The following is a 16,892-nucleotide window of genomic DNA, read 5'->3' on the forward strand; positions in this document are numbered from 1 at the left end:
CATCTTCCAGAAGGGCAATGGAGAAGATTATTCATGAATTCTACTCAGATCTCTTTAATAGCCACATCCACTTGCCCACATACCACATACCACATGATGGATATGTCGTTCCCAATGTTCTCCCTTCCGAAATCCAACATGCCATCTCGTCGGTAAAGAAACAAAAAGCACCTGGCCCAGACAAGATCAGACCTGAACACCTGAAGAACTTACCATCAGTACTCATCAATACATTAGCTCGACTCTTCACACGCTACCTGTCTGAATGCAAGGTTCCATCCCAATGGAAAACCAGCAAGACTGTACTACTATACAAGAAAGGAGACATCCACGACATTGGCAACTATCGCCCAATCTGCCTATTGTCTGTCATCTACAAACTATTCACTCGAGTCATCCTGAATAGGATTAGCAGAACACTAGATGAAGGACAACCATGTGAACAAGCTGGATTCCGAAAAGGATTCAGTACCATCGACCATATCCACACAATAACCAAGCTCATTGAGGTATCTCGGGAGTTCAAGATGCCGCTCTGTCTAACGTTCATTGATTTAAAGAAGGCCTTTGATTCTGTTGAGACGGAAGCAGTCATGGAAGCCCTAGCCAATCAGGGCGTACAAACTCAATACATCAGGATCCTTCGTAAGCTCTATTGCGGATTCACTACCAAGATCTCACCATTCTACAAAGAAGTAATCATCCATATCAAGAGAGGGGTTCGGCAGGGTGATACCATTTCACCAAAACTCTTCAGTGCCACCCTCGAGAACATCATGCGACGACTAGAATGGGAAAACATGGGAGTGAAGATAGATGGTCGGCAACTACACCACCTCCGCTTTGCTGATGACATCGTTTTAATAACACCAAACATCAGCCAAGCGGCACAAATGCTTGCGGACTTTGACCGTGAGTGTGGAAAGGTTGGACTACAGCTGAATCTTACGAAGACAATGTTTATGAGAAACAGCCTTGTTCCTGACGCTCCATTCACTCTCAATGGAACCACCATGTCCGAATGCAACAGTTATATATACTTAGGTCGAGAAATCAACATGATGAATGACCTGGCACCTGAGTTACGCAGGAGGAAGAGAGCGGCTTGGAATGCCTTCAAGAGCATTGAAGAAATAACTAAAAGGACAAAGAACCTCCAACTACGAGCACATCTCTTTGATTCCACTATTCTTCCTGCATTAACATATGCCTCAGAGACCTGGACCCTACGAAAATAGGATGAGAACACTATTCGGGTCTCTCAAAGAGGAATCGAAAGAACTATGCTTGGAATATCACGATTCACTCAAATGAGAGATAGAATCCGGAGTTCTGATCTTCGTCAACGCTCAAGAATCAGAGACGCTGTCTCATTTGCCAAGACATCAAAAATCAGATGGGCTGGACATGTAATGAGGTTTACAGACAACCGCTGGACTAGAGCCATTACTGATTAGATTCCACGAGACATCAAAAGATCACGTGGACGCCCACCTATAAGATGGTCAGACTTCTTCGTCAAGACCCTAAATGATCGGTTTGAGGCTCTACATGTTCCTAAAACGAACAGATACCATTGGGCTACGCTAGCACGCAACCGGGATGAATGGAGACGTTACTGGCACCCGCTCGAATAAATCGATGAATAACGGGGATTAAGTGATTAAGTGATTAAGTGAAGTAAATTATTTGTAGGAACAATAACAGCAGTAAATCAATACATGGTATCAACTAAAACTGGTTATCTGAAGATTACAGTGGTTTTTCTTCACATAAACCAGCCATTTTTTTCAGTTATGTCCTTCAACTTACTTATCTGAAGGTATCTCTTACAGTTCATTAGTGATGGCAACATACTATTCTATGAAATAGAATATACTACCTAACATATTTACTCCCTTTCCAGCCTTCTCCATTTCCTCTTATCCCTTAGGAATTTCAATAATGACAACCTGTGCTCTAGTTAGCACAGGTGTCACTCCAGCAGTATCTAGTAAATTATTTCTCAGAATGTTTGTTGAAATGATTTCCTTTGCTATCCTATTCACAAAATCTCCAGTTAAAACATCATAAACAACTTCTTAAGAATTCTTCAAAAACTTTCCCTATAATCAATAATCCTTCAACACCTGCATTCTTAGCATAAGTGATTGCAGAAATCTTGAGAGTCCTTTTAATAACTGGTATGCCAATTTTCTGATGTTCATCAGTGGCCATTAATGAGTCTGGAATGCACTGAAGTGGGGTAAGGCTCCCTTTAGAACAATGCCTACATCCATAGTAATTTGTGTAGCATTGAGTTTATTTGTAACACTTTTCATTCAATTCAACATCTTTTTCCCCACTAACCTTTGGCACAGCCATATCAGAGAGTTTTGCCAGACTTTTATTTAGATTTTTTGTTTCCATATTCACTATTGGAATATATCTAACTGCTTGGTGATCTCTTGAATATGTTTTCCTGTTTGAGTCTTACAAGCTTATTCTGTCACGAGTATGGCATCACCTTTGATTACAATGACTTCTCCAACTTTTGTTTTTTTAAGTCATGTGGCTGACCATCCCCAATATTGAGAGACTAACCTTTTATGAATACAGCACCATACATAGAAATAGCCGTGTCTTTAGACTGATTCTTTTTTTGTCACCAAAATTTGGAATTTGGGTTACAACTTGAAGAGCAACTTCTAACCTGTTTAAAACAAGTGTAAAAACTGAAGAGCTTCTCCATCAAGGTCTTCAGCAGTTATGACCAAGGGTTTACCATGAGTGTTGTTGGTTTCAAGAAGAGGTATAATGGATTAAACACTATTTCACTCATTGGAACAGGGGTATCTTGGAACTCACATTTCTGACATTTTGAGTATTAATAAAATATGGGAAAATATAGCCTTGGTCATACTTCATTCTATCAGTAATTTCTAACTCTTCAATTCTTTACTGTGGTGACACCCTTCCTTTCAATCTTTTTCATTGCATCAGAAATGATGTAGCCAATTTGTTTGTCTCCATTTTCAGAAATCATAGCAACCTGAGCAATTTCTTCAGGAGTTGGTTATCAGTGGTTTAGATGTCTTTGAGTTCAGCAGTTGTAGCATCAACAGCTAGCATATGAACAGAACCTCTTCTGTGCCCTCTGCATTAGCTCCTTTGTTACTCTTTTCAAAGTCCTTTTTGGAAATATATCATTCCAGGAAAGTAGCAGGAATGGCAATATCCCAATCTCTTCCTCTATGTTATTGGCAACATCTTGACCATGTTTGGCACTGTTTTTATATTTGGTATTATGGACTTAGCAGCAGTCACACCATCTTCGGTTTCTCTAGGACTTCCCTGATTCTGCTTAAAATCACTGTTCTTCTTTTCGGACCTGTCATAATGGCTAGGCATCAGCTTGAAGTTTTGTACCTTGAAGCATTAGTGCCCACATATCTGAACCACCTTTGGCCAATTTACATGAGGAGCCAGTGCCGTGGACCCTGATCTGATGTGGTGAAGAAATGTAGGTCACTGAAGAACTTCAATGGGACAGCGGCAGGGTCAGAGGGCAGCAAAACAGGCTGTTGGCAGCAAGTTAGGGGCATACACATGGACTTTTATGATAATATCCACCCATTTCCAAAATTAAATATCTTCTTCAGTGTATTATTCTTAATAAATGACTTTCAACTTTACCACCTTCAACATTTCAGGAGTCATTAAGGTCAGTGTATTTAGAATTTATTGATTCTACTTGGTGATTCCATAGTATATAAACCCAGGATCAATATACTTCAAAGCACAAAAGTTTAAAATTCAGTATTAAAGCATCCTCAAAGTATTCAGAGAAAAATCAGACAAATAGATATGTGAAATCATTCATTATATTATTGTTGACAAAAAACAAATAGGGGGAGAAAAATGTAAACAATGATGATGTGATTTTCAAGGTGCTTTGAAGTGTCTCTGTCTTCTGAACTATATATGTTCAGGTTTAGTACCTGACAAAAAATAGGGTGTCTATGACATTGTTCTACCATCATAGCTGTCATGTTTTATAATTAGATAGCTACCATACTCTATCAATATTTTAAAGACCTTACTGATAAGTGCCTTCTGACAGAGAATTTCAGTAAAGAATGAAAAGGGTATAAAATTACTGATTTTTAAAAAAATATTTAAGTGAGTAAATAAATCATAAAATCAGGAAGCATATTGAGAAATTATTAAAGTAAAGAACTCATTTAAAATTATGTTTATATTAATAAATATAATTTAATAAAATATTCCCTAAACTTTAATTTTATAGCAAGATATAAATCCATGCCCTTTTATGTCTTGCTACTAGAAAAATATATGAAAGGGATAATGCTTCTAAACCATTTACTAAGAAAGTAACTTCAAAAGAATCTCAAAAAGATTTCCAAAGCAGAGAAAATATTTCAAGTATCATATTTGGCATTCCAAAGTTTATCTCTGAAGTTCTAGGATATAAGTTATCTTTCATTACATGAGAAAGATGTTATCATTTTTGAATTATGCATATTCATATTAGGAATATTTGTTCAAAAATTTTATTACAGAAGCTAATTAATTTTTTTAATTATACATCACTGTCATCCCATTGTTCATAGATATACTCAAGCAGGGTCCAGTAACGTCTCCATTTGCACCAGCCCTGAGACTTTAGCAGCCTCTCCTTACTCATCTTGTCCAATGCTGCTGTATTGGAGGCTCTTTCAGGGTCAGGGGAATGAGACCCATTGTTGTTGCTGTTTTTGGGATATCGAATATGCCACAGATAGCTTGTCAGGCTCTGTCGTGTGGGCAGGATACTCTGGGTAGCTCACCAGTCTCTCTGAAAGGCATATATATGTATATATTTTTTCCTCTATGATTTGTTACCTGCTGTCTGAACCCCATCAATATGCATATGTAAACAAATATTTTGACATACAGTTTATTACAAAGTTGATTATTCATTATTTTATAGATATTTATGTGTAGTAGTATTATATTTATATAACCCATACTTATAAATATATGATCATTTCTTATATAAAATAAAATAGAAGAGTATTAATTGCTTTGTTATTTGATAGGTTCATAGAAATTTTAGTTATTTTTTATGAAAACTCTCAGTTAGGGACTAGGGATGCATTTTATTGGTGTAATATATGCTTGACTTGTCTGAGTTTATTCTCCAGGACCAAAAACAAACAATAAAGTCATCAATCATACTGAGTTTACTTAATAGGACAATGTTGAGATTATTTTAAAGAATTTATGTAATTATTACTACTTTTTTAAACATTTTCTCTTTTTGGGAATAAAAGGTTGGTTGACTCTCCAAGAAAGATATAATCAAGAAGACTGTGACAGATCTCATAGTTTCTTTCTTTTGGGTACTATTTGGGAAATTGCCAAAGAGAATATATTCATAGCTTGAGTAGCATCTCAAAATTAAGTTACCAAAGTATCTCTAGATACTCTGGGAAACATTGAAACTGACTACTTTGAGCAATTAAAACCCTTAACTCAGATGAACAGAGAGAGAAAAACATGCCTCTGGAGAAATTGGAGGAAAATGGTAATTTTTTATATTGCTTTAATTTGGGTAAGTTTGCCAAACAAAAAATATGGATCTTCTTCAATCAGCAATGATGCTTCTTTGGCCTTTAGGGCCACACAGGTCCCAATAGGTTAATAGATTTCTCTATAACAAAGAGAGACTGAAATCGATTAGAGCACTTCATCATGTCAAGATTTTTTTTTCCAGTGAAGGAAGTATAATGATCATTTTTTACATGCCTTGCCATTCCTTATTAAAAAAGAGTTTATGAACAGCTGAGTTCCTTCATGAAGATGAAGGCTAGCAAGTAACAGCTTTGATAGCATAAAGGACATGAAGATAATCATTTCATTTATCAAAACGTCTGTTTTTTCACTTTGTAAAGAAAATTGCATGACTTGTCAGACATTGCACATAGTTTGCAGACAAATGTCAGCATTGATTTTATTCCTAGGACTCTCTACTATGGCATCAGCAGAACACACATAGTTACAGGAAACAAATTTAAGACTATAGATGAGATGAGTTTGCAATTTGTTTCTCACTAGACTTTTTAAAAAAAAATACTAAAAATGAACTTTTAGGTTTTCTGTGAGTTAAAATGAATGAGAGGATTGAAGACTGAGTAATATTCCATGTTTGGCAGCAGGAAGCCACATAGAGATTTTGTGTTTGACTATAGTTCTTAACTATCAGTTTATTATGGTTCTATGTACTTTTTTATTGGAGAAAGACAGCATAAAGTGAAAGTGAAAACAGCTTCATGGGCACTAGGACTTCAAGTTACCTCCCTGATTTTGTATTTTGAATTTGATTTCATAAAATATACTTATGTTGCATGTCACTGTCATTGTCACTGCCCTCCCATTGTTCATCGATTTGCTCTAGAGGGCCCAGTAACCTCTCCATTGTGACAATCGTTACTGTGTTGGTATATTGAATACGTCTTGTGTAGCTTGCCAGGTTTTGCCGTGAGGGAGAGATACTCTCGGTAGCTTGCCTAGCTCTTGAGACGGGCGGAGGAATCAATCTTGGGTCAGCCATATTGGCTGCTTGCAAAGCAAACACCCTACCTTCTGTGCTATCACTCCAGCCCATGTTGCATGAAAAGCAACACTTTTGCAATCTTGCAACAATCTGGATATTCCTCCATAATTTAACTAATAGATATCTGTTTTTGTTTCAAGGTTTGTTGAGTTCAGAATTATTTTTTATAAGAGTTTGACTTTATTTTTTCAAAAACTAGACAATTATACTAAAATATGTTACATAATAAATAGCCCCATTATTTTGATAGCTTTTATATATTTATAGCGCTTATTTTTATTCAAAATTCTTTATTTTAAGATATTTAAATTCTTCATTTAAATATATAAATATATCTATATATAACATATATAGATATATAATGGTTATGATCCAAGCATTATACAATCTTTTCTTATAAAGTCAAGTTTAAGCCATTTCAGATAAGAAAGAAAATGAGTTCATTTTGAAAGTATGTAGCTGACATAATTTATTTTCATACACATTTTCACTTACTTATCCTATATATGACTGCATTTGGCACTCTTTGTCTACAGTAATTTTAGTAACAACCCATAGACATATATATTGGAAAGGGAATGATTAACTCAAATCTGTATGTGCTCAGGAAATAGTTTTCTGCCATATTTTGTGTACTTTATTTCTAAAACAATTATAGTATAAATATAGGGTTTATGCCCGTATACATGTCTTTTATCCAACACCTGATAATAGTTTTGATTTCATTTATGGTAATACTTATAACAATTCTACCAGGTAGTATATACTTAGTAACAACAAAAAAATCCATCTTGAAATCTTGTTTTCTTACTTCATAACATATTTTGTTTTGCTTTTCATTCTCTTTTCACTATTGACAGCTTGGACGAAAGTCATATATTTGGAAACAAAAAGTAATGAAAATTATGCAATACATACCAGTAAATGGGTTGAAAATGGTTTTTTGATTGACCCTTTCTTTATAACTATGACTTGGGATTTCAGTAATGGTATACTGCAAATGCCACCCAGAGCATTCAGTAAATGTTACCTTCTCTCAAAGAAAACAACTCAGGATTTAAATGTAATTCAAGTAAAAGGAATTGTGAGGAAATATCTTATAAATGACACTTTAGCATTTCACTCTTGATTGATTTCAATTTTGAGTTTAAGAACAATACTAATTCATTTGCAAGCAAAGTTTATTTCTAGTTTTATGCAACTATGGTTTTCATTTTACACTAAAAATTACAGTTTCTTCTAGTAAAGCCTGACTTTTTTTTTATTATAAAGGTAAGGTAAGGTAAGGTAAAGGCCCTCCCGTTGATCGTCGATTTGCTCGAGCGGGCCCAGTAACGTCTCCATTGGAGACTTTGTTGTTACTGTGTCTGGCATATCGAATACTCTCGTAAATCTTAAACTTTGGATAAACATCTCTGAAATCTTAACTTTTTCTGTTAAGATTTTTTATGCTCTTTATCCTTCCACGTAAGCAAGAAAGGTATCTGGAGATTCCTTTAGCAAGTTTTTCTTCCTTTCCTAAAGAGGTATTCACTTAATCACTGTCACTGTCCTCCTGTTGTTCATTGATTTTCTCGAGTGGGCCCAGTAACATTGTAAGACTTGTTAGAGTGTTTGACATATCAAATACGTCATGGATTGCTTGCCAGGTTTTGCCATGAGGGTGAGATGTTCTTGATAGCTTGCCAGGCTCTCTGAGAGAGGCAGAAGAATCGAACTTGGGTCGACCATGCCGGACGCATGCAAGGCAAACGCCATACCCACTGTGCTATAATAGAACTTATTATAGCCCATACTTTCAAAGAAGGAAAAAATCCACTCAAGTTTTCTTTTAATTTTCTCTTTGGCTCTATTAATACTTTTGTAATAACAGGGAACCACAATGATAAAATCTGCATCTATAATATTTTTAGACATATATGTATATTATAAATGTATATAATTATAGAATCTCAGTGAACTGAGCAATAACACAGAGGGTAGGGTGGTTGCCTTGCACATGGCCGACCCAGGTTTGATTCCTCCATCTTTCTTGAAGAGCCCGGCAAGCTACCAAGAGTATCCTGCCCGCACAACAGAGTCAGCAAACTCCCTGTGGTGTATTCAATATGCCAAAAACAGTGACAGCAAGTTTCACAATAAAGATGTTATTGGTGCCCACTCGAGCAAATCGATGAACAACGGGGTGACAGTGCTGCAGTGCTACATAGAATCTCAATAAGCTAACCATATAACTCAAAATCACATTCTCAACACAGCCTAAAATTATATTTACTTCCATTGATCATCTTTTTTTGTTTTTTTTCTTAGTCACATTCTCTTATCACAGTAAACAAACATTAATTTTTTTAAATTGCACTGAGATTTGGAATATTCTAATCTAAATTTTGGCAATGATTCAATGACCTGAAAAAGTTTAGCTAACCAAATCAAGATTACCTTATGCAAAGTGTTGTGCTATGGATGGATTAGGAAAGGCCAAGGAAGGGCACTCAACAAAGATAACCACTGAGCTTCTGAAAAATTTTTCAGAAGTTTCTGAGTCTCTTGTACAGTGACTCTTATAAATTCAACTACAACATCTACAGTCTCTAAATATTATATGGTTCTTGCACAGTGCCCTTTCAGATTTTGAAATCAGGAAAAAATACAATGTGTGAAATTCCTTGGTTTTGAATACCTCTGACTATCTATTTGCATACCAGCCAGAATGAATAGATGAATTTAAAGATTCGTGCAATTATATCAGACACGTCATTTCCCGTGATTAACTCAGCCAGTTGATGGGAAACATTACATTGCAAAAACTGATATTGTTAAACAACATCATATAATCGTGGGTAAGATGGTTTCTTTTATCTATGTGGTTGAAGGTTATGTTAAAAGGTCTTGGAGGACAATTTAGAGTTTGTATAGCACTGGATTTGACTTTCCCTTCCCCACATAGTATAAACAGCCAATATCATTCTACAAACAGAATTATATGAGTGTGCTTCCTTACACACTCAACCAAAGATGCTAAACGTGCTCCATTTCACCTGACAGAGTTCTGTCAGAGTTTCAGCAGAGATTTGGTTTGGCAACCGAAAAACACTATAGAGACTTGAAAAAATGGAAGAAGATGGGTGTATGAATGATCTATGAACCCTTTCCAAGTTGAAAGCAGAGTTTGGCGGGATCTTCCACCATCCAGTAGCAAAATATTTTGTCAAAATGTGTGAGACAAGCACTCTTGTATTCACCAGAAGTGATACTAGTTGTGTTGGAGCAATAGTACAGGAGGGAGTTTGCCTTGCACGCAGGTGACCGATTCAATTCCCAGCATCCCATATAGTCCCCCAATGAATGCCAGCAGTGGTTCCTGAGTGCAGAGCCAGGAATAACCCCTGTGCATTGCTGGGTGTGACCCAAAAAGAAAAAAAAAAGTGATGTCAGGAGAACCGGTGAAGTACTAACTTTGAAAGAGGGTAACTGCCTGCTGAAAAAAAAATTGCATATGATGTAGTACTTTTGCATAACATAGTACCCCAAATATTTATAGTATTTTCTAAACACATTTGTGTTTTACATGCGTGTACACACACACATACACACACAAGCACACACATCCACAATGTATGCCTGTAATCAGAAAACTCACAACTTTCACATCTTTTAGTGAAAGATCCAAACACAAGATGCATTTGGCTGATTGAAAGTATGTTTCCCAACCAAAATTTTCAAGTAACATCATAAAAATGCATCGGTAGGTAATTATAAACCTTGTTGACACTAGTGAAATAATAGGAAGTGATAGCAAAAAAATAAGATCATTAAGAAGAATATAAAAAACAATCATGTCTGAGAAATAGAGTAAATCATATAAAAAAGAAAACCACTTGTGTCATTGAGCCCAATAGCATGGTAGTAATGATAAAAAGTGAAAAATAGATGAAAGAGAAGAGAGGAAGGAGGGAGGGAAAGAAGGAAGGAGGAAGGAAGGACGGCTCTAATTTTGGATTGACCAAATTAAATCCTACAGAGACTTTGCAATTTCAGGCATCACCTGCAGAAATGTTTTGAAAGACAATATATAAAATGCCTAGAGAGTAGACTATAAGGACAAAAGAGGAGAAAAAGCATATAAAGTGTCAGCATCTAAAAAATAGTTCAGTGCTTTTGACAGGTTAGTCAATGGCGATACTCACCTTTTGCCTATCAGACTTGAAAATACCTAGAGTCAGCAGGTTGACAGTTCTCAGTGACTATCTAAGTCAATGAGAAAAGAGGAGAAATGTGGTTTCTGGTTCGTTAAATTGGGCTTTAAAATTTCAGACAGTATTGGAACAACTCAACCTAGTGTTCATACTTTCATTGTTATAGCAACAAAAACAACCAAAAAAATAGAACATTTGGTTTTAGCAGTTTAAAATAATAACTTTGCAGTAATTTAGCAGTGATGAATAACTCAGAAATCAGCATATTTTAACTGAGCCGTGATGCCATTTTTCTCTACATGTAATTTCTGACTACTTTGTTTTTTATTGGAAATATTTTAAAAATCTTACTATAAAAGGCATAAAAGCCTCTAATTTCAGCAAGGCGATTTAGAAAACCACATTATGATCATACTTAAATCGCAATATATCTTTATTTTCTCAGATAAAAATCTCAGAGGATAAGCAAGGAAAACTAGGATGAAAAAGTCTTTAGATGTACTGTTAAAATGGTAGCTTTGAGAATTGCACAGTTCAAATATCACCAGTCTCACATGAGTTGTGCTTAAGTGAAAATAAATATTTCCAATGTAAACATTTTAATAATTGACAGTAATCAAGTTTGAATTTAAATTAACTTGAAGATAATGAATTCAACCATATATATTAATGGCATTATCTTCACTTTCTACCAAGAACTAGAATCTAGAAAATATTAAACTGTTTTGTGATTCATATTAAATTTCTATTGTATTATATTCATCTTTATAATACTCACAGTTATTCCATTTACCAGACCCTTTGATCTTGTAGAAACATAAATTTGGTAGTGAAAGTTTATATTATCAGAAGGAGACTGCCAAACAAAACAATAGTCACTTTTCTCAGTACTCTGGAAGTGAATCCTAAGAACTAACTCTGACAACCTCATCCTAATCACCATCACCTTGGAAAATTGTGAGCAGGAAGAACATATAGTAACTCTATATATTCCAACTTCGATTTTCTATAGATATTGTATTTTTCACTGTGAACCTTTTTGGCCCCTACATTTCTAAAACATATTATTGATTAAATACTAGGGGAAAGGAGAGGAACTGACACAGAATAACCTTTAACAGCCTTCATCTTCATCAAGTCTATGACTCTACCAGTTATGCCCACATATTTCATCCTCACACACCGTAGAGGAAAATAGAGAGCCTGGAAACAGCCAAAATCTTTAGTTGAACAACTGGTAATAAAAATGCCAACAATATGCCAAAATACTTTAATAATCTTGTCCCTTCTAGAAGATTAATGACTACTTATTAAATAGTATCCTCTTCCACAGTTTTTAATTATGCTTTTTTTGGGAGTTCCATAGCAAATGTTAAATTGTGTCATACTGTAAGTAAAATGAAACATTTACTCTTGTCTCTTTTTTTTTTAACTCTAAGTCTGCTAATAAAAACGTTGATTGCCTTCCTCTGAGCTAGAACAGTTAAAATTGATAAGGTCTTACTGTCTTCTGTTTACAATTATTTAGTCATAATTTAACTTGCCAACTTGGTATCAATAGAGCCTTTTTGTGAACTGCTTTCATAAGAACCAGATCAGAAACAAGAGTGTGAGGATCAAAAAATTTCTGTGCATGCAGTCAACCTGAGTTCAGTCCCCAGTACCTTATATGGTATCAGGTATTAAAGACTGATTCAACATATGAAAATCAAGTAATATAATCCATCACATCACACAAATAAAAAGAAAAATCACATAGTAATATGAATAGTACAGAAAAAGAAGCATTTGACAAAATCCCAATATTTAATCATTATATATATATATATATTTAAATATATATATATATATAATATGTGTATAGGAAAAAAGGGATAGTATCATCTGCCCTAAATCCTATGAGTGGCATCATACCTAACAATGAAAAATTCATAGCCTACTTAAAATCAAGTATTGGGCATGAACATTCCTTGTTGCTATTTATTTTTAAACTTCAGAAAAACTAGCTAATGCAAAAACCATTACAAAACAAAAAAAATATACAAATTATGAAACAAAAATAAAAACTTATTTCATAGATGACAGGATAATGCATGTAATAAATCTAAAAAAAAAGTCTTCTTGGAATTGGGCCCCAAAATAGGAATCAGTGGTAGAGCAAGTTTCTTGCAGTTGTAAGACCCTGAATGCAGTTTTTGATGCTGCATGATCTCTTACCCTACTCAGAGAATGACCCCCAAGCTCTGACCCAGGATATTACCAGATACAGTTTTTTGTTTTAATAAATAAATAACAGAAAAGAATTACTTTTGAAACTAATAGAAAATGATAGCAAGTTTTCAGAATACAAAATTTCTATACAAAAATAGTCCATCACTTTTGTAAATATCAGCAATAAAAATCAGAATTTTAACTTAAAATGTAAATGTGTATATTAACACATGCAATGGTGAAATACCAATGTACAAATTCAACAAAATGTGTATAATATATGTTTGCAATATAGATATTGTTAAGGTGGAAGGTCTTCCCAAATCCAGTATTCCCAAACTGATCCATAGATTCATTATAATCCCAACCAAATTTCTAGTCATTTTTGTGAGCATATTAACAAACTGATTCTAAAGTTTATATGTGATTCAAGTATTAAAGCACATGCCTTACATTTGTGGTCCTGGTTGGCTCTCTATTGTGTGGTCCTGGGTTACTTTCCTGACACCAAACACATTTGGATGTACCAGTTGCATTATCAATAGATGTTTTTCCCAGAACTGCAAGTTTGTCTTTATGTTCATTTGTTTTTGTTTTGTTTTGTTTTGTTTTGGGTTGTTAACAGAATCCATCATTTTAGAACTTAGTAAATTCTAAAAACAGAAACTTAAGTGTTCTTAGTGTCACTGATATATTTGACTATTACATTTCTAGGAGAAACTAAAATAATGTTTCCAATTAGACATGGCAAAATCCTCTTAACTTGATCAGCAACTGCTTCAGTTTTTATTTATGTAACCGCATCCTGCTGTGATGAATATCCAAAGATACCCCATGCCTTAGGCACACACACACACACAAATACTATTCAAATTCCTATAGCATTCCCTTCAGTTATGTGGAAAGTGCTATTTCCTGCAGAAACTAGCCCCACTTTCGTTGAATGTAGGTATATTTCTGTTGACATTATCAAATAAACTCTTTAAAAGTGTAGCAGACATCTGTCAATTGTCTCACCTCTTCCACTTCTCCTTTTTCTGTCAACACGATTCAATATACCCATCTTCGGCTATTTTATCTAAGAGGGGTAAATTACCTGAAAAGCTTCCTCCTGGCCACTGAAATTTAACTTGAATCAATCGAAATAAGGAATATAGAAAATTTGAATATGTATGAACAACCATATATGTATATATGTATATATATATATGAAAAGATACAAGCTACTTTTTCCTTTACTATAAAGTACAAAAATGTGTGTCTTTATAAGATAAGTAACTTTGCTCTAAGTCTCCTAAGAGGACTCTTGAATGAATACTGGTCATATTGAGCTCAATGAAGAGTCAGAGACATTGGTTCCTGGGGAATATTGTGTCAGTTACTGAATCTTGTTTTGCCTGACTAATTTTCATGTGAGTAAACTGATAAAATTTCTCCTTTATTTATTTATTTTTAAAAAAATTTTATTAGTGAAACACCATGAGGTTCAGTTGTCACTGTCACTGTCACTGTCCTCCCGTTGTTCATCGATTTTATCGAGCGGGCCCAGCAGCGTCTCCATTGGAGACTTTGTTGTTACTGTGTTTGGCATATCAAATAGATCATGGGTAGCTTGCCAGGCTCTCCGAGAGAGGCAGAGGAATAAAACTCGGGTCGGCCATGTTGGCTGCGTGCAAGGCAAATGCCCTACCACTGTGCTATCGCTCCAGCCCGAGGTTCAGTTGTAGACTTAAAAATTTTTGTGCTTGGGTTTTAATTATTTAATTCTCCATTATTTATTTCAATTTGAACTCTACTTGTATTAAACTGAAGTTGAAAACCTCCCGTTACAAATAAGATCTGACCAAAGGACATAGAAAATAAGGTAAAAATTCAGAAGAACTATCATTTTGCTGACTACATAGTCACACCAATTCATGACTATTCTATTTCTGCCAACTTTGGCCCAGCCACGTGACAAGAAAAAGACCTAATAGTCTGGGAGATGTGGACTTGACAATATTCATACATAACATCAGAGTCAGGCATGGTGCTCTTCAAAGGGCAGGTCTTTGATTGAGAATGGAATGAAAAAGGCTAGTCCAGAGGGTATTAGGAGGTTTGAAGTAAAATAAATAGAATTGAGAACTAAGAAATGTTTTTCTCTGCTGGGACAATCTCAACTGTGAGAGCAACTAAATCACCAATTTTCTTGCTTGTTTAGGGTATTTTCTAATACCAAAGAAAAACATTTGAAAAATTTGTAAATGTTCTGTTTGAAAATTAAGGAAATATGAGCCTTTTAAGAGATGATGGTAGCCTGTCTGCATTATATGAAGGAAACACTAATAGCAACATTTTATTGCTTACTGATTCTGTTTCAGTGCTTATGTTTATTTTATCCCACTCTTACAAGTAGCACTGTAGCAATGTAGCACTGTCCTCTGATTGTTCATCAATTTATTCTATTGGGCACCAGTAAGAGACTTGTTGTTACTGTTTTTGGCATATTTACTACACCAAGGGGAGAATGCAAGGCTCTGCCATGTGGGCAGAGCACTCTCGGTAGTTTGCCAGACTCTCTGAGAGGGACGGAGGACTCAAACCTGGGTCAGCCACATGCAAGGCAAACACCCTACCTGCTGTGCTGTTGCTCCAGCCCACTCTAATAAGTATGCATAATTATTATCATTTCAATACTTGGATTAGAAAGAGGTATGAAAGATGACTTTCTCAATTTCCCCCAATTTTATTGACAAAACGAAAGAAGATTTGAATCCGTATCTTTGACCTTTCATAAAATGTACATAAGTACTAGTCCAGAGTCCAGAGATCATCAGTATTTCTGAAAAATGGAATCTAAGTATCAGTTTGCTTCTCAAGTATTTGGAAATAGATAGTGAAAGGTGTATTGAGGTCATGAGTGCATTGAGATAGGTCAGAGAAGGACAAACAATATTAATAGACTGACTGGTAGCGAGGCTCTAAGCCAGAGAACAGATCCTAATTTACGTGGTAAAGAGGCTTTACAGGAGTTTTTGAATAAGTTCTCTCTTGATGTTAAAACCAGTAGGAGCAAGCATTAAGTCAGACCTGAGACCACTGAGAGAACTCTCCCTCATTATCTGATCATTATAATTCTTTACCTTATCACTATCACGCCCAGCTGCTCCATGACAGTTCAGAGTTTCCATGGCAACTCAAGAAAGAGGCCAAATAGAATCTGGACTTTAGATCCCAACGAGTGGATGAGTGGGTGAAAACAGAAAAAAAAAAAGGAAGTCTGAAAACATAAAAAGAGGTAGAACAAAGAGAGCCTGGGTGTACCCCTTTGGACACCATCTCTCTGTAGCAACAAGTACTTGTTTTTGATATTTTTTTATGTTCTCCATAATTTTGGTGGGAAGGGGATGAAATGATTAGGGCAAAGGAAGCAGTAAACACTGGAGCTCCAGCCCCCGAGGGCATTGTTATCAAGGAAGCTCTGAAGGGGAAAAATATGTATGTATATATATATGCATATGCACATATATATGTATATATATATATATATATTTGGTGAGTAGCCAGTGATTTGGGATTTTTGCATAAATTCCTTCTCTGAATAGATATTCAAACCCCACCATACCCATAGATGTGGCCATTAAACCGCACCTTAGACATTCTTAATATGTGCTTCTGTGTAGAGAGTGGTTCTAAAGAGGAAGCCTTAGTCTCCTTTGCCAACTGATGTGGATAGCCCCATTTTATTAGTTATTTTCATGTTAAGCATTCCTCTGAATCTCTGGACTCTTTCTGAGAATTACGTTTATTATTTCCCTAAAATCATAAATCTTGCCCCAGACTGGGTTTCAAAGAATAAAATATAAAGGACAATTAGAAGGCTAATGGTAAAATAGATAATCTAA

At 35.2% G+C, this 16,892-nt stretch overlaps 1 pseudogene; it reads right to left on the reverse strand.

The window, feature by feature from the left end:
- Positions 1–1,922: 1,922 nt before the first annotated feature.
- On the reverse strand, positions 1,923–16,178 carry LOC130020600 (60 kDa heat shock protein, mitochondrial-like; annotated as a pseudogene).
- Between the last annotated feature and the right edge of the window lie 714 nt (positions 16,179–16,892).

Source organism: Sorex fumeus, unplaced genomic scaffold (genome assembly GCF_029834395.1).
Source record: "Sorex fumeus unplaced genomic scaffold, SorFum_2.1 ptg000013l, whole genome shotgun sequence".
Classification (NCBI taxonomy): Eukaryota; Metazoa; Chordata; class Mammalia; order Eulipotyphla; family Soricidae; genus Sorex; species Sorex fumeus.